The 18,633-nt window shown below is 35.9% G+C and overlaps 1 long non-coding RNA gene across 1 annotated transcript in view; it reads left to right on the top strand.

The window, feature by feature from the left end:
• Positions 1 to 18,633, top strand: part of LOC128853604 (uncharacterized) — a 188,044-nt gene that overhangs the window by 146,682 nt on the left and 22,729 nt on the right. The window lies entirely within an intron of this gene.

Below are 18,633 nucleotides of genomic sequence, written 5' to 3'. Positions count from 1 at the left end.
ACCCTCCACTGCCCATGGCACCAATGGTATAAAATTTGTTTAATTTGAACCTAAGCAGAGTCTTTCTGAGAAGAAAAATCGATTTTATATCTATAATTCGGTATACCATTTGCGTCTTTTCCCCCTATTTTCTATTTAACAGCTTCTGCTGAGAAATTGTGTGACTTACGCCACCTATGAGTTGGAAAACTTTGTTCCACAAACAACACACAGTGAAACTATGTAAGTGCGAAGTAAAACTATAAGCAAGTGCTGCTATGAAATCTTCTTTGCAAAGTTACTTTTCCTGTAGCACCTGATACTATATTCTGGATATCCTAACAGAACTTCAATGTAATTATTTCTACATCCTAATGAAAGGAAAGAGTCTTTCACATGAGATGTAACCCTGTATATGTAACAGAGGTTACCTGTAGAGGTTAAGGGATGAATGGAGATGGGGGATCTGTGAGTACAATGTTTGCTGTGTCTTTCAGTTACTGACTGTACTTAGAATTTAAGCAGATGTGGTAGATGGTATCTATGATTTCAGCTATTGGGATGTAAACAAAAGTAATTTTTTGTCTGTGCAATTGTCTGAAAAACTGAAGGTTATATCTCTCAACCTGATAATAAAAATATTGGGGACATAAGGTAGTACTTGGTGATACTGCACTGTTAAGAATAGATTTGTTTTAATAACAGGAGACAGTTAAAAAAAAGCCACAGGTAACTCGCTCCATTTTCTCTAGATGTGAATGGAATTGTTTCTATGACAGGAGGAAACACTGATACAACTTTTATTTTTAAACATGAGTGTGTCACTTCTTTCATAAAATATTTTTCATGCTAAATTAACATTCATGCTCTATGGTGTTCTTCCTGATAGCTAAGATACAAGTATGTTAAAATGATTTCCCATTGTTAAACGGATGGAAGTTGTTAAGGCATAATGACAAGGTTTCTTCAAGCAAAAGGTAATTCAGTGAAATGAGAAAATTCTGGAGTAGTGAAGTCTGTAGTCAAGATTAAATGATAGCGTTTTCTTTCTCACTGAAGAGATGATACGTGTTAGGTTTCAAGGATTTCATTTGCTTCTATTTAATTCATCTAATCATAACTAGAAATAGTGTTTCAGTCTTGATGCAGGTTTTCTGAAGGCAATTGATATGTGTTTATAACCTAGATGCAACTATAAAGCTGTACTTTATTTTCACGGTAGTCTTCCTTTAAAAAAAAATGACATTTTTACATAGAGCGGAGGTTGAGGGACACCCCTCTTAGGAGGTTGTGGTGTTACCTTTGTAATGTTTTTCTAAGAACTGAAATTTCAAAAAACAAAGTGGAGTTCTATCCCTTAACTTCCAGGTTTGTTTATTTGGAGTATATGCTGAAAGGAGCAGAGGGTATTTTCCCTACTGTATCTTCCGAAAAGGTGTAGTACAGCGATGTCCTGAACTTGGCGGTGTTGTGAAATGTTTGCTGGTCACAGTAATGAAAAAAAAAATATTAATAAGACCAAAGTTATGTATGTAAAGATATTGTTAATTTTAGAGAAGTGCTTTCAGTGGCTTTTCTTTTAAGTTGGAAAATAAATTGTTAGTTTTGTGTTCATTAATCATCTTTTTACACATGCTTTCTAGGGAGATGGGTAGGTCTTTTTGCTTTTCAAAATTTTGTTGCTGTATTTGGTACTATGCTCAGAAGCACTGTTTGCTGTCTCTGGGTTTTTGTCACATCTGTATTAAGTTTGCCTGATTTATTTTACCTGCGTATTTTGGAAAGGGACACTAAGAGAATTCCCCTAGGTCTTTTTTTCTGGACAATCTCACATGTTGTATTTGCATAGCCTACTGAGATAACATTTCTAATTCGAGTCAACAAACTCTCAGCTTAAACTCTGATGGCTTGTATAATTGAAGCCAATGCAGTCTGAAATAGTACAAACTCTTTAATTAAAGCATTACAATGGCATCATATATTTTCATGAGTAATACAATATTGGATGTCTTGTGTTTCTCCCTTGATTTCTGGACTTTGGGGAAGTAGTTTTACTGAAATTTTCGGAGTTGGTTTTTATCCAAACCTAAATTGCCAGGAACACTTATTGAGTTCATGTCTTAGGTAGAAATGAAGAGCCATACTCAATTAGTTGTTCTCGGATGCCCTTGCTTTAAGGAAAATGCTACCTAGTAAGTAATTCAGCAAAATTAAATTGGAAACTAGCAAATCTTTCCTGCTTCTTCTTTGTCAAGCAGAACATGGCATTGGGGTAAATTTTAAACTTATGTGATTGAAGAATTAGTTTTTAGTGATGTTTCAGAGCTGTGAGCACAAGTATACAGAGAACAATATAAATAAAGCTGTTTGGAGGATAATCTGCTCTCTGCAGGAACAAAGACATGCAGGGAATTGTCCAAGAAGAAGCTACTGATTAAAGTTTTGGCTGATAATCACTTTGTGTGTGTGCTTGATTTATGCTATTAAAACCCGTTTCTCTTCAAAGCCATCTGCAGGGATTGCATATTTATAAACAAAACAGATTAAGATAATTTATTAATTCTTTGTCTGCCATCCTCTCATTATTTCTGCTAGAAGTATCCACTTCTAAGCTCCCAACTACGTTAACCTCTGAGCACTGAGACAACATTTTAATTGGCTTACAAGTAGGAATCAGCTTTTATCCTTATACATAGAACAGAAACGTTTCTAAAGCTAATTCTTGCCAGGAAGTATAGTTACCCGCGTGCTTTTAGGATTAAGTAGGATGTGTTAACCTCGCTGAGTGCAGATTTGTGGGGAGCCTTTTAAATTAGGCACGCTCCTTCTTCTAGGCTACATGGACACAAGCTTCCAGAGGGACAGGACAAGAAACTGCTGTGAAATGTTATTCAGGTTATCTCTGCCAGTTCGTTGCAGTGGTGTGGGTACCTAATGCTACCAAGTGAATGGCCAGGCTTCGGAATTGCAGAGCAAGTACTCTGGCTTAGCAATTAAGCACGGGAAAGTAAAGCTGTATTGTGCGTGGACAGGCGGATGAAAGGTTGGTTAATTGAACTTCTCCTAACTGCCAAAGCTTGAGCAGCACAGAGGCATCCTGTCAATAAATCTTTAACACTATCGGACAAAGGAAGAGAACATCCTTTCTGCCAATTACTTATAAAGTTGCAATGGAGCACCACATCTACCAAACGTGTCGAGGTCTATGGATCTTAAGATTGCAGCTGCATAGTTTTATTAGATGTATGTCTACATGTGAAAAGTTTAGGTACTTTACATATGGACTGGAACAAATGGTTGCAGCAAAAAAATGACAATAAGGCTTTTATCTCTTTCCTTTGCTTCCTCAAAAGGAGTCAGTTTCTTTATCTTTTTCATCCAGCCTATGCTTGTACGCTTTTACTTATTAATCCTCAATGTTCTCAGAAACTTTTTTAATCTATTTTAAATATACTTGTATGTCTATTTAAATTTTGTAATAAACCCTAATCTCATCTATATGCATAAAAATCCAACTCCTTATTGTGCCAAAAAAAATATTTCTAATGGATCATGAGTAGAGCTTGTAAAGTTTGTATATATCATATGCATTAGTATTATGTGTATGTTTATATGCACATAGGTGCATAATCGGTGTAATATTAGTAGTCAGGTGATGCTTATGTTTCAAAAGGGGTCTACAGTTGAGCATGAGGTCAATTAGATAAGCTTTCTTATTCAACCTAAGCTTGCAGTATTCCTCACGTTGGCAGAAAGCAAAAGACACCACATTTTAGATGTAAGGACAGTTCCTGAAAATGACCTTCAAGAGTCTCCAATTTAAGAGTTTTGCTGTTACAGTTCACCGAGCTTGAAAAGTAGTTTGTAGCAATCATTTCTCAGAGATGGTAAAATTGGCCTCTCCCAAGATCTGCTGGGATGAAGGGTGTTGAGTTGAGACAGCAGTGGATGGGAGTGCTTTGACTTTCTGGTGTTGCCACAACCGAAAGTGGCAGAACTTGGTAATGAAAAGCCTGTGGCTTATTGAATTACGAGTCTGTCTGTAGAGAAGCAAGTCGTACAGGAAAGCTGGTGTCATTTGCCTGCAAGCTTTGAACAGCAGGAATTCTGTTTCTTTACTCTTGGACTTTCTGAAAAAAATGAAAGCTAAATTTGTTACAAGTTTCTGCTTTCAATATATGTATGACATTCAGAGCTACTTGTGGTAGTAACTCTATTGAAAAATATTCAGAAACTTGTGATAACCAGTACATGAAATTAGGTAATCTTTTGCTGTGAGTGAAAAAAAGACTGCTCTGGAAAACATTTTGTTAGGAGTGCATTATAATTTTAGCTTGTCATTATAATGTTTTATTTTATGCTTCCTATCATTTTTAATATTTGTAAGTCTGACTTTTGTAATGTCTTGCACATGTTTTCCATAGTACATATTATAGTAAGAATATTAATATAACACGTTTAAAACTTTCTGTAAGAGTGAGGATATAGTTATGTGAAGCTGCAAAGCTATTCTGTCTTCAGCAAGGAAAACACAACAGTCATTCTTAAGATTCCGAGGTCTGTACATCTTATTACATAGACTATTAATGGTAAAAAAAGTCTAACAGCCCCCCACCCCATTACATTTCAAAAGTTTGTGCAAGATAAAAACAAACAGGTATAGGATGCTTTACAAAATGTGTTTTGGCATTGCCAATGTTTTCCACTCATCTGTTTTATTGTACTGCTTTTAGTTAAAATAAACATAGGGATTTTCTCCTCCTATGAGGCAGATATGAACACTAGCATTCTGCAGCAGTGACTTCGGATGCAGTGTGCAGAGTCTACTGGTTGACTTGTTAACTATTGGGAAGCAGGTGTCGGATGCTCTGTGATATCTTCTATGTGATTTGTATTTTACCTCAGGAGAGCTATTGGACGTATGTATAGTATGAGAAGAAAGATCATACTGCTGGAACTTGGCAGGTGCTGTGCCAGCAACGTTCGTTCCAGGGGCCAAACAATCCACTGCTAGGTTACGTGTGTTACCTATTATGATGGCGCGTGTGCTTTGCATGTGTTAATATCAAACCTGTACACATGTAATGACTAATGAGCTCCTCAGGTTTGTTGGTGGATTTGTTTGTCACAGGATTTGCAGTCTTGTTCAGTTTCAGTGCCTCCCATAAATTTAATAAACTCAGTATTTCATCAACCAAGATGTTTGTGGTCTACAATTAGCATATTTTTCCTGTCTGATAGATAAACACGCTTTGATTTTTCCATGTTTGCGTTCGTTTTTCCATATGGACATGTCTTTCAAAACAGTATCCCAGCATGCACGCATGGAGAAAATCATGATGTCATCTTTTCTGGCTAAAAAAAAAATCTTTCAAGATGAGTTAACCTAAAAAGTCCCTTTCTTAAGTTAACATTTTTTTTTCTGAAGGTGCAGATAGTTCAAGGGGATTACTTAGAAAGCACAATGTTTATATTCTATCTTGTCTTTATTAGTAATAGTGTGAGTATGCTATCTCCCTTTCTCCTTCTTCCCATTAATTGTATTTCTGAAGACCTCTTTTAACACAGCAGATACTTAGTGTGGTTCAACATAAATATCTCCTGAAAGCTGGTGTGAAGACCACGTTACTGAATGAGTGATGTTAGCTTTCTCAGACATGCACTCTGCTTTCAAGAGAGTTAAATAGCAATGGTGTGCTGGGTGACTGTGAAACTGTTGTCAGAGCAGGTTGTTTTGTTCAGAATGGGGTTTTATTCTATGGTCTTTGTCAGTAAGAAGGGAGATCTGCAGCACTGTCATAGAACACAATTTCCCTTTGCCCGTAACACATGATATGAAGTACAACCGGTACTGAATATCAAACGGGAGGGCTGTGTTTCGTGATTTGTAATAGTGGCGTTGAATGCTGTGAAAGTTAACTTCAGAGCATATCTCTCTTTTTTCTTTGTGCAAGATAAGTTTCTTTCAAATCAAGGGAAAGGACTAGGTAGCAACTGCACCTGTTTACAGCTTCTTATATAATTAGCCTTTCTACTTATCAGTGTGAAGATCCCCAGTCACAGAAGGAGTTTGGCAGCGTGCTTTAGTTGAGTGGAGTGGAGGGAAATGAGGCAGAGCTGTGTGAAGGAACATACTCCCATTTCAGTTTAACTTTAATTACCGATAATGTTGAACAGCAAGTGGTTTTGTAATAGGTTTGATTTACTTGGTTTGTTCATTCTCACAGAAATGTTACTCTCTGTTCTGGTCTGTGGAAGGAGGTGTAGAGGGGATTGAAGTAATTTCCTGCATTCAAACTTTTTGCTTTTCTTTTAACTGTTTTCTCTGTTGTGTGCAGCAGGCACTGGTTTGACATCCAATGTATTCCACTTACTGTTATTTGTAGTTTGAATGTATAGATTATTGCACTATGGGGTTTTTTTTACATTGGCTGATGACAAATGGTTTCAGCTGACAAGGTCTCCACTTTCAGTCTGTGCTGAAAGGATAGTCAGATAAATGTTCAAAGACCATAACCGGAAGATATTATATCGACCATATTTTTATGTCAGTATTGGTCTCAAATCTGTTTTGGAGTGAATGATTAACTTCAATGTTTATTTTAGAATAAGGTTATCTAAATAAAATGTGTTTTGAAATTGGGGTGTTTCTTCTGCTCTCTAAGGACTTAGAGTCGTATTGTTCTGTTCCTCTAAGGATATAGGCACAAACACAGCTGGTCCTGTGTTCTTGCATGTGAAGCTTGAGTTGAGGACATGCTCTTATGGAGATACGGTGGGTGAGTTGTTTATACCTTCTGTTTCTTCTCACAGTGATGCTTATAACTCTCCTTAGTTGCTAATTGGCTGTATAGTAAAATGTTCTTGTGGTTCTGAAGTTTGTTGTTTAGACACATTTGTGAAATGTATCTTTTTTTGGCTTTCTGTTTTGATATGAGATAATCTACGCCTTGAAATATTCCTCTGCAATCTGTATATTTGTTTTGTGGCTGTTGCCTTGTTAGGTTAAGTAAATAAATGTTCTTTCGATGTTAGAGACTAGTGTTATGGAATCATATGACAGCACAGCATGCACCTGGAGGGAACAGATCAAGAGAAGTATCAGCCAACCACTCGCACTTAGTCCGGTTGCTAATTAAATCATGAACAATGAGATGAGTTGCAGATTTTACTGCTGTTTGGTAGAAAGGTCCTATCTGGTAAATACTGTCATGATTTAATGAGGCTTTAGTGAGATTAAAAGGGTTTAACTTGGTTACTATTAGTTGTGTTTTTAAATATAAAATTATAGGGGTTTTACTAGGACGAGTTGTGAGAAGCTGGTAATAGGGCAATAATAGTATCTATGAGCGTGTAGGTGTGCGCTCTCATGGAAACATGCAGTGAATGTCCATATATAATAGCAGACGGTTAGTGAGCAAACAAAGGAGTTGTCTTGTGGTTTGCTATTTTTTCCCTAAGGGAGAAAACACTTCTTAAATGCATGCTTCCCTTCATTATGAAACAATCAGATTATTATGCAGATATTGTTTCATAAATAGTGAAAATGGGAAAGGTTCCTATGGCCAGCTAATGGAAAAGATTGGAGTAGGAACAAACCTGTTCTAAGCTCTACAGATACCATTATCCCTGAGGTGACAAGTTGTTAGCAGTGTAATAAATAGCGTGGAATTACAATAGTCTTAACTCAGTATAATTGGAATTTCAGGCAGGCAAGGATCTAAAAGAGCCTTTTTTTCCCAATCCACCATCATTTTTGGAAGCAGATTGACAAGTATGAGTTCCATAAAGTTAGGATAAGGAAACATCGGAGCTCATGATGTTTCCTTTTTCTGAGGCATGACAGTTTGGATGGAACAAGTGTTTTAAAAAACTGGGCACATTTTGAGCACTTGCAATAATTGTAAATACAGATTTTAGTTTATGGCAATAAAGGGCAGATGTATCCATCGTCCTCCAAGTGTCTGCCTTGTGGCATTATATGTACTTTCCACATATAACAGCCCTGGTCAGTCCTTGTGCTGTCTGCATAAGTTTTTGCTGTCCTTTGTGAGGAATGAAAATTGTGTGTCTGCCACTGTGATACTGACCTGTTGACTGTGATGATTGAAACTGCAATTCAGTTGGTTGCACAAATCTAACCTGAAAAAAACGATTGACTCAAGAAGTGTTTCTAGGAAAAGCCATTAATCTCTTAGGGTTTATTACAGAGTCAAAACAGCCCGGTAGCAGAAAAAAAGGCTGAGATTTCTAGTAACTAAAAAGCAGGTGTATTCTTTTGAAGGCTACCTTGTTGTTACATTTGAAATATCCCCATGTAATCATAAGTGTGTTTTTTGTAGCAAGTACCTTCTCTCGTTGCTGAGAGCAGGGGAATATGTGATGGGATGCTCTCAGACCACTGTTCAAGAATCTGTCTTCCAGCTAACTTAGCTGCGCAGCCCTGTTCTCAGCCGTGATAAAGCTCCTGCCAACTTCCCTGGGAGCAGTTCTTCCCTATAGCAATTGCCATGGATATTAAATAGCTGGTCTACAATAAACTCTGATTCTGAATGTCAAACTATTCAAACACTATATAATCACCATTTTGGGGATAACAAACTTTCTTTCGTAAGTACTGGTTGTGACATGTTAATTTTGAAAGTGATAATACCCACAGGGGGACTGTGTAAATCATCACTTTGCAGACACAGTTTTTACGTTACTGAAATTGGTCCAAGCAAAAATAACTGATGAATTAGCAGATGTGTAAACCTTCAGTTAAATTCTTCATGGTTCCATTTTTCATTCGAGGAAATATGCTTTTATTGCTTGTAGCTCCAGGGAATATTAGCTTTATATTGTTTTGGGTTTTTTTAATCTTACTAATAAAGGAGTTTTGATTGTTTAACACATTCTCGGGAGTCTATGCTCCAAACTTTGCCCTCCTTTTGGTATTACAGTATCAGTAATTGCTGCCTCGTGTTAACATTTATTTAAAGCTGCTGATTTAACATTTAAAAATTCTGAGGTTAATGGATCTGTATTCGCAGATCCATTAACCTCAATAAAAACAAATGGGACCTTTAGTGAACTAAAAGAAGTGCAGATCAAGGATACACTTTCACTAATATTTACTGATAGCATTTAGATTGTACTGTTAAAATGTCAGGTCATAAAAAGGGCTAGTAATGTAGTAATATTCAAGGTGAATTTCAGTGTTTCCGTCAGTTCTGTGACCCAAGATAGGATAGTATAAGATCAAACAAGTTCAGTGTTCTAATAGCAATCCGCCCAGAATATCTTCCTATGTAAATGGTTTGTTATTGGGGCTGAGCTGGGTTTACTTAAGAATGAAATTAGTTTGTCTAACGAGCAAATTATGATAGTGCATTTAAATAAAAACATTTGTCTTATTTTATATAGAAATCAGCTTCTAGATTGTAACACAAAAGAAAGCTGTAACGCTCAAGAAGTAAATAAATAAGGTAATGTATTTTCTTTGAATTGCTTTCCTTTAGTCCTTGGATTTAACCTTGCCATAAAAAAAAAATAAAAAGAGGTACAGAAACACCATTTGGAAAGAAACTTCCTTTCCCCCATTTTTCACCCACATCATAATGCAGCAAATTGGATTACACAATAGGTATGTACATAGATATGACGTGTAAATCCTGACTTGAATTGATTGGCACAGATGTCTTTGTTTTTATGGGAATGAGTTCATTCCACAATCAACCTTTCGTTCTATCTCTGTTTATCATTACATCTTGTTTATTAAAATGAAGTAGCCTTCAATGTCTTAAATAGGTGTTGGTGTACACTAATACGCAGTTCAGAACATTGTATGTACCTCATTGCTAGCAGACTCGTGGACTTGAAATTCAAGATGATGCAATACCAACAAGGTGCATTTGTGCTCTAAGTACTCTATTGTGTCAGTGTACAGTAAAAGACGGCTCATACGTGTTAATAAAGTAGATTAAATAGTAAAAATATCTTGTTTTCAGTACGCAGAAAGACCAGATGGGAAATAACTCAGCAGATAATGCTGAAGAGCATTATACGGGCAGTTTTGAGCTTTATTATACTGAACTTAGGAGTAGATGAGTCGATGTAAAGGTAATTTAAATTTATGGGCATAGTTTCTAAGTGGCAAAAAAATTAAAGGAAAAATGTGCAAAGGGATGTATGCATTTAAAACCCAAAGTCCAATGGAAAATCCACATTACTATCATTATTTAGGAGTTTTACTGGCTTCATTCCCTGTATCAAATAGAGCTGTGATATGCTCTTCCATAGTACACAGAAATATAAATAAATTTGAATATCTTCTTTAGAAAATCAGTGTTGGAAATGAGAGAAGTGTTTAACAGTTTAGATTGAGATCAGCTGAAAAATGTGTTACTTGTACTTCAGGTTTCCATTGTTTTTACTAGAAACTTCACAGAATTACGGAGGCAGAACTATAACCTAAATTGGGCTTCACTTTGAGCTTGTTACAGTTCAAAATAACCCACTTTTTTTTTTGCTTGGGTTTTTTTTTATGTGAGCATTAATTAGGCTGTGCACATCACAAACAGGAATGTATTGAAATCTTGTAAGAAATACAACAAAAAAAAAATGTCAATGACAAGTCCCCAGAAGTCACAGAGCAATAGCTTTCCGACATGTATGTGTAAACTTAAGTATAGTTGTCAAACGAGAGAGATACAGCTGAATATTGGTGTTTCTTGTGAATAGTTAGATCAGCTGTCATAATATGTGTTTTGATAAATAAAGCACAATGCTGTTTAAGAACAGAGAAGAGACATTTTTAAAGAACTTCTCTATTTAGCAAAATAGACAACGTCAGTTTTCTGCTGCTGTGATTTTGTTTCAACTCTACTAAACATCAAGTAGATTGGATTCTCATGTTGGAAACCAGAATGCATCACGGTGTGAATAGAAATGCATTAGTCGGTGAAAAGGAATGAATTAGGCACACTCTGTTACCGTGTTGTCCTGTCATATTTCTGCTTTCCTGAAAACGGTTCTTGTGAAAATAGCTTATTCAGTGTAGGAGAACATTTAAACCAAATGAACTGTAGTGTTTCATCTCTTAAATTTTGTTGCAAGTAATATTAGTTCTTCTTAACAGTAGAAATGTGTTTGTTTGTTCCAGAATTGACACTTAAAGCATTCACCGGTTTGGCTGAAGTGAATGATCTTTACAAATGTTTTTTTTTAAGCAGTATTAGGTGTCATTAAAATCCTCAGTTGTGGTCTTAATCCTTTTGAAACATAGGATTTTTTTAATGCAAAGTGCTGTTAGTAGGGTACTCCGGTGCTTTTTTTCAGTTCGATACCTAGCTTTCAGGATCTTTTTAAAATCCCATTCTAAATTCTTAATTCAAGACCTATCAGCATAATTTCCAAATCTGTTGTTGGAGCTATATTCTTTCTAAGAATATTTGAAACATCAGCTAAATCTTTTTTCACTACTTTGGAATCAAGTCTCGTATGTCTTTTGCACTTTAAAAAAAAAAAAGTCTTGATACATTTACCTCTTTAATTAATTACGTGGTCATGACAAGAATGTTTTGAAGAAACACTTTATATAATTGCCATCCTGTGGAGTTTAGCTGGAATTACCAATCTGTTTAAAGAGAAGTAACACTTTGTCAGCTGTGGTGTTTTCTTGTCCTATCGGTACCTGCGCTATATGTTTCTTCCGTTTCATTGTCTGAGAATCTTTCCTATGACCGAAATCTGCTAATAATGTAAAGCAGCAAGCTGATATATTTGGCATTCTAGTTGGGTGTTCTTTTATTAATGGACTGTACTGATAAGATCTGTTATTGATGATTATATATTGGCCCCCTTCCAGCTAAGTGCTTCAGCACATTTATGACTTTAATTGGAAAATTGTATCAAGTACTGTTTAGAGAACTGATGCGGTCAGATTGAGGTACAGTCTTAGAATTGTATGGAGATGCTTTTCCTATAAATTGAAGAGTGAAAGTAAAAGGCAAACACAGCATACCACATCCCAATGTAACCATTAGTCTTACAAGATGTGTCTCGCTGATAGTTGATCTCTCTAGATTACTCTGGTAGATGCACTTATTCTGATGTAAGAAATAATGAATGAATTTGCCTGTGATGCTGCATTTCCATCTGACGTTATGTATAAACTCCCAGTTGTGTTTTCTTAACTACAGGTGACAGCTGCACCAGAGTGGAACATTCCATCCAAGAGTATATTTTGTTAGCTTTTAGCCTGGCTTGGTGTTAGCAGTCTCAGTAGTTGGTACAGTATTTATTCTGTATCATCCATTCATATGTTTTGTTTCGTGAGGTTTAGTTGTTGTTATTTCTCACCAACAAGCGAACATCCATCTTCCATATTTTCCAGAACATTGTTTAATATTCATTGCCACACTCAAAGTTTTTCTTCTTGTAGTTGATTAAATGCAGACTATGGAACTAATAATCCTGGCAGGCCATTTTCAACCAATACTGGAGAAACAAGTAGTGTGCCTATCAGGGGCATAATAATAATAATTTATCTTTTAACTTTTAAAATAATGTATTGTATGCATGTGATGTAGGGCATTTTGGAACCATCTTATCTTTGTAGAAGAGTATTTCAGATGCATAATGTCATAAATTCTGTGGAGACCATTTCTGTTACAGCATAGGCACAGCTGCTGAGTTCTGAGCTCACCTCAAAATTTAGTTTTGGAGGTTAAGCCCTGGCATCAGGAATACCTTTCTCCTGCTTGTGGGGTTTTTTTTTTGGTTTTTTTTTTTTCTTTAAATCAGAGTGCATGTAGTAAGGACACAAATCCTACCTCAAACCCAGAATCTAAACTGGGTGAAAAGGTGCGTATTCAAATAAATGGAAAGCAATCCTTACTTAACTTTGATTAGTCAATGGGGAATATGTCGTCATATTTTTCTGGAGCTGCAGCCAACTTCCAAACCAACCTCTAGTTCCTATCCAAATAGTGATGTTGTATTGCCTGTACATGATGCAACCATATATCTAAGGTACAAGCACAACAATGCTCTTTTGTGTAGTCTTATGGGTTATAATATATAATAATTTAAAGAACTGTGGCAGTTCAGCCCAATGCTTTTAGTACTCATTTACACACCCAGCAGTGATACAGTCAATGTGGAAACACAACTGTGATGAGTTATTACAGGGACGTTTCAGAGCACCTTTAGGAGTGTTTGTTGTGACAGCTGTAGCTTGTGAATAAATTGTAGGTCTTGGTAGCTGGAGGTAGACTTTTTGCTACATTGCCTTCCTATGTTTTTTTTTTTTTTCCTCTCTTTCTGAATTGGAAGGGCTTTCTGGTTTGAAATCTTTGCCTCAAACGTCCATCTTTCCAAGTATTTCATGGAGTGCTATTGCTGAGACTTGATTTATGACTCCTTTATGTTATTTAGTTTTTTATTTACCTGTTGTTTAAAATTTTAGTGACTGTAATTGAAGCATCTAATTCCAAAAGAGGTTATTAAGTAAATAAATGAATGGGATCGCATTTCATGGTAATACAATCAAGATGATATTTCCCTAGTTAAGTATTATCATTTTATAAATAGTTCATTTAATATAAGTGTTTACATATATACTCATGAATATATTAACATTGAGGAAGAGTATTTCCACAGAATTCTAAAGTAGCCTATTTTCCATCTTTTTTTTTTTTTAAACTTGTGTAACATAACAAAACACACCGTCTTGTGTACATTTATGTGTCTTCCAGGACAAATGAATGCAGTATAAGCAGTTAGGTAAAAGAGAAACTCTGTTTTCAATTAAAAAACAAAAAAGCCTCTTTTGACATGGTATCTGCTGCTGTTAATATTTCACAACGTGCTGAAAGTCCTGGGCTTCACTATACTCGATAAAGAGAATAACAGATTATAAGCCTACTTATTATCATTTCATTTTTTGTTATCCTATGAACAAGCTCAGCAGAATTCCTTCTCACCCTCCCCAAACTGTGGTAACTAAATAAAACTGAGCTTGTAATTCATCACCTTGTAGTTAACATGTTGCAGAAAAAAATATTTGTATTAGTTTTCTCTCTGCCATACAAAATAAGCAGAACAGAAGGTTGTGTGTCTGTATACTAAATCCTAATCACTAAAAAAAACCAAGAAAACCTGAGATGCAGCGGTGTTTCCTCATCTCTATAATAAGAACAACTCGTAAACAAAATTGCTGACATGTTGAGAATAATTAAGCAGCAAAAGCACTTGGTTATGGTAGACATTGTATGAGAAACCTTTTCAAACACAACTACTTTAATGTGTGTTTGTATAGAGCAATAATGCTATTTTTAGTCTCTGTTGTTTAAAATAATTTGCTGAGTATATTAAGCTTCAAGTGATGTAAGTCTGTACAGCTTTTCTAAAGGCACCAGATGAATTTTGCTGTGAACAATGAAGATAAGCATATACACCCAGTGATGATTGTTTCGGAATATCCCTTTTCCATAAACAAGAACAGAGTGCTGTTTTGAGAAATGAAAACAGCAGTTTGGAAATAACGTGCAGTTATTGGCATTTAATTGCAATCTGAGTGAATGTCATCTTATTCTCTCCAGTGTTAGTAAGTAGACATGTTTGGTAACTGTTGCTAGTGATTTTTCTGCAAGTCTTTCTTAAGGTAATACATCCTCATATTTGGCATTTGTCATTTGTGCCGCTTATGCTGACAGTGTACTGGGAACTAGCTTTGGTGAATCCTATTTCTGATTCTTGGGCTTTTTCTATCTTTCCCTATGCAGAATATCTAAACCTGTCACTTGTCTTTGCCAATTTAAAGCTTATATTTTAAAAAATAGTCTTGATAATTTTCATTGTAAAGCCTCTGCATTATTTGAGCTTTGTACCTACGTATGAACTCTATTCTAGAAGCTTGAGGAATCTATCTGAGCATCCTTCTGTCTCTTCTGGCACTTCATGGTGTATTGATTTCTTGTGCTGCTCATTCAGTTCTCTACAGATCCCACACTGTTACTGATGCTAAAGGAAAGAAAAGGTGATGTCAAACTTGCTTCTTAGAAGATCTCTGCTATTGTCTGTGGCTGGGTAAGAGATGAAAATGGAAGGGAGGAATACACCTAATTTGATATTCGAAGTCATTTAGGGCACTATTTGTGTGCTCTCATACGCTATAAGATAGCAGTAGAATCACTTACTTTGGTGAAATAAGACAGTGATTAAAACAGATGGATTGTATCCAAACTAGTGTCACTGAAGAATCGGAGGCAGATAGGCTTTTATGGGAAGTGGTTAGCTGTGTTCCAGAATTGAAGAGCATGTGTTGAACATGAGGACCTTTAGGGCTTCACAACTTCATGGGTTTTTTAGGTTCTACTAGTGAAGGCGTTCAAGCATTAAGTAAGCTTTGTAAGTTTATCAAAACCTGTATTAAAGCATATATGTTATGTAAAATCTGTATGAAAATGATGAGCTCCTTCAGCATTCTTTATGTGGAAGATTACTGACTTTCACATGGACTGTAGTTTATTTTAATTGCAATTAGTTTTCCCTAAGCAGCCGAGTGAGTAACATGATTACAAAGGCCCAGCTGTCCTGAAATTTGAGTCCTGCTGAAGAGATCATATAAAATCAGGGCTTGTTTCCTTGATGACAGAATAAATAACAAATGTTACAGCTAGCCTTTTGTCCCCTTCAAATAATTAAGAAAAGGAAAAAGGAAAAAAACCCACCACTGAGTTAGTGAATAACTACTATTTCAACAGAGAGAATTTACAGTGAAGTATCTTGGTTTGAATATTTAAAGTTAGCTAGATATTTAAATTCACGAAACATACTTTTTATTAGATTTTCCAAATACATGGTGGCTTAAGCCCATGGAAAGCTGTGGAAATGAATAGCTACGAGTTTTGAAAATCTTACTTGGTGCTTATGTGGTAGTTGTATAATAACTTAAAAGTCTGAATTTATCATAATACTGGAAGGAGAAAAGTCTATTGAATAATCACTGATAGACAAAATTTTTACATGAAAGGTAATTGTTTTCTCATACTTATGTTACACAGCAGTTGCTTTTTTCATATTTTGTAGGCTATTGTCTTTGTAGCTATTAAATAGCAGAAAATACAAAATGCATCCCATTTCTGCAATACCTTTACAGAGATATCCCACGTTCATCTTTCTCTGATTTAAGCAATTTCAGTTATTCAAGCATTAGAAAAAATTTTTTCAAACTTGAACCAAGAACTAAAAACCAAAAGGCTGAGACCACACAGGAAAAATCATCTTTTGGACATTGCTGTTGTAATTAGCAATCTGCATAGCCCAAGCATGTTTCCTTGCCCCTGCTTCTTCTCATCCTACGTTATCTGTGCTGTATCCTTGACATACTTTTAGTCCTTTAAAAGCAGCTGATGTGGAGTGAACATGCAATCCATTTTGTTATTACCTTTATGAAAGCTACAGTGCACCTTGAGAAGAGCATGCCTGACCCAATTTGATCTTTCATTTCTTACACTATAGTTTGCTGACTTTCTAAAGGATACTCAAGAAAGGCTTATTAGCAGATGTTATCACTGGAATCACCTTTTCTGAAATAAGGAATGACAGGACCATCTGTTCATTTGTTGCTTGATAACCTAAGCTTCCATCTTGTCCTGGATATCCTGCTGATAGATATATCTCCATGTGGTTACATAGCACGGATCTGTTTGGAGTGGATTTTTGTGGAGCAAAGAGAGAAAATGGGAAACAGAAATGGTATTTTAAAAAGCAAATAGCAGAGGCTCCTGTACAGCATGGGTAGAATTTTCAGTAGAACTTAAGTGAAATAGTACCATGAACCCCATGGACTTGAAATAAAGGGTGTTGAAGCAGTAAACCTGTACTTCAGCTTATTGAAATTATATCCTCATGTTGGTTTCTGTAGCTGAAGGATATGTATACTAATGATTAGTGAAGAACTTCTCTGCACTTAGCAGCAGCTTTTAAAAACAACCAGTAAGGCTTAGAAATTCTCTCAAAATACAAAACAAATTATGAAATCTGTTTAGGGAAGTAATTGACCTTTTTGAATTATAAGCTGAAGAGTAGAAAGGTTGAACAGTACTAATTTGCAATGAAGCAGGTGTGACAGCTTAAGTGATGACACTTACAGGTACAGTGTGTGAAGTCTAAGCAGTCTATAATGGTTAACAATGAATGTGTAGTAGAGTTGTTAATAATCCAGAACAAGAAATACTCAAGTGTGATTTAAAATTACTCTAACGGTATTTTTAGTCATCCAAATCTTCAGTAACTCCTATAGTCACTGGTTATAGTTGTATACAGTTTTGATCAACATCCATTGATAAATTACTTCTACTTGATGGTATTTGCAGGTTTATGTCAATTTATTTGGTAAAGTATAAATGCATATATAAGTAACTTGTGAATGAGGATACTTTGTTGGATGTTATATACTGGAGGAACGTATATGTTGCCAGTGAGGGAGTTAAGTGTGGGCTTTACTCTTTATTGAGTCAAGGAACTGTGGATTAATCAGTTAAGAGCAAGCAGTGACACCTAATCTAACAACGCTTCAGTTGCTTTTCCAAGGAAGTAGAAAGAAAAGTAAGAAATACCTGAGATTTGGAGAGGAACCACAGGTAACACATGCTGGAGAAGTGAGTTTAGCAACTCAGCCAGAATCAGAGAGTGAATATGCTTTGAGATTTAATATCAATATAAGCAGATAAATCGTAGGGTGGGGTTTTTTTTTTTCCGTTTGCTTGCTATCCATTTGTAAACGTTATACTGTATTGTTATAAACAGAATAGAAGCTTACTTACATTCTGATTTAGCTTTCTTAATGTTGATTTCAAGGAGGAAAGGAAAAAGATACTCAGAAAACTCTATTGTGTGCTAAGTTTTTTAAAGGTGTAGGGGAACTTACACCTACACATAAACATATAGGTATGTACTGCCTCCTCAGCCATTTTCCAGCTTACACAAGAAGTAACAAAATGAGTGCGCAACCGGAAGTGGGGATGCATCAATCTTGGAGTGGGGGGCAGTGCCCCATGGCTGATATTTTGAGCAAGAACTCTGGATGGGAGCGTGCATGAACCGTAGTTGTCCATGTGTGATGTTCCACCAAAACAAACAACCAAATGTGCTTTTTGGTCATTACCACCTGTTTTGAATTTCTTCACTGAATGGTACATAGTGCAAGTGAAGAGTTGGGAATGGTAATTGCAACAAGAGAAAAAAAAAAAAAAGACTCTCTTAATATGTTTTATTCCTCTGTTTGCACCAGACAGATCCTTAAATGTTTGAGTGTATGTAACTGAAGCTATTTAGATGTAGAGCAGCTGTGGGTCTGGCCTCAGGCACAGATAACATGTAATATGTTTCGAAAATGAGACCCATGTCTTCAATGAATGATTTTACGGACTGTTTTTTGTAACACATGACTGAAAAAATGCCTGTTTGGCCTGCTTAAGAGTCATTAGAAGAATTGATGCTTTCATAATGATGTTATCTGAAAATACAGAACAGTATGTATAGAGACTTGTGAAATGGCTAGAAAAGCAACTAACTCATTTCTTAATCTCGGATTCTGCTCTGTTGTCAGAGCATGGGAAGTGGGGAGGAAGGAAATTTCTTTGTCTGACAGGACTGTTTTTATGC

The sequence above is a fragment of the Cuculus canorus genome, chromosome 14 (genome assembly GCF_017976375.1).
Source record: "Cuculus canorus isolate bCucCan1 chromosome 14, bCucCan1.pri, whole genome shotgun sequence".
NCBI lineage: Eukaryota > Metazoa > Chordata > Aves > Cuculiformes > Cuculidae > Cuculus > Cuculus canorus.
The sequence above is the reverse complement of the archived record's forward strand: the minus strand, read 5'-3'. Positions and strand labels throughout refer to the sequence as shown.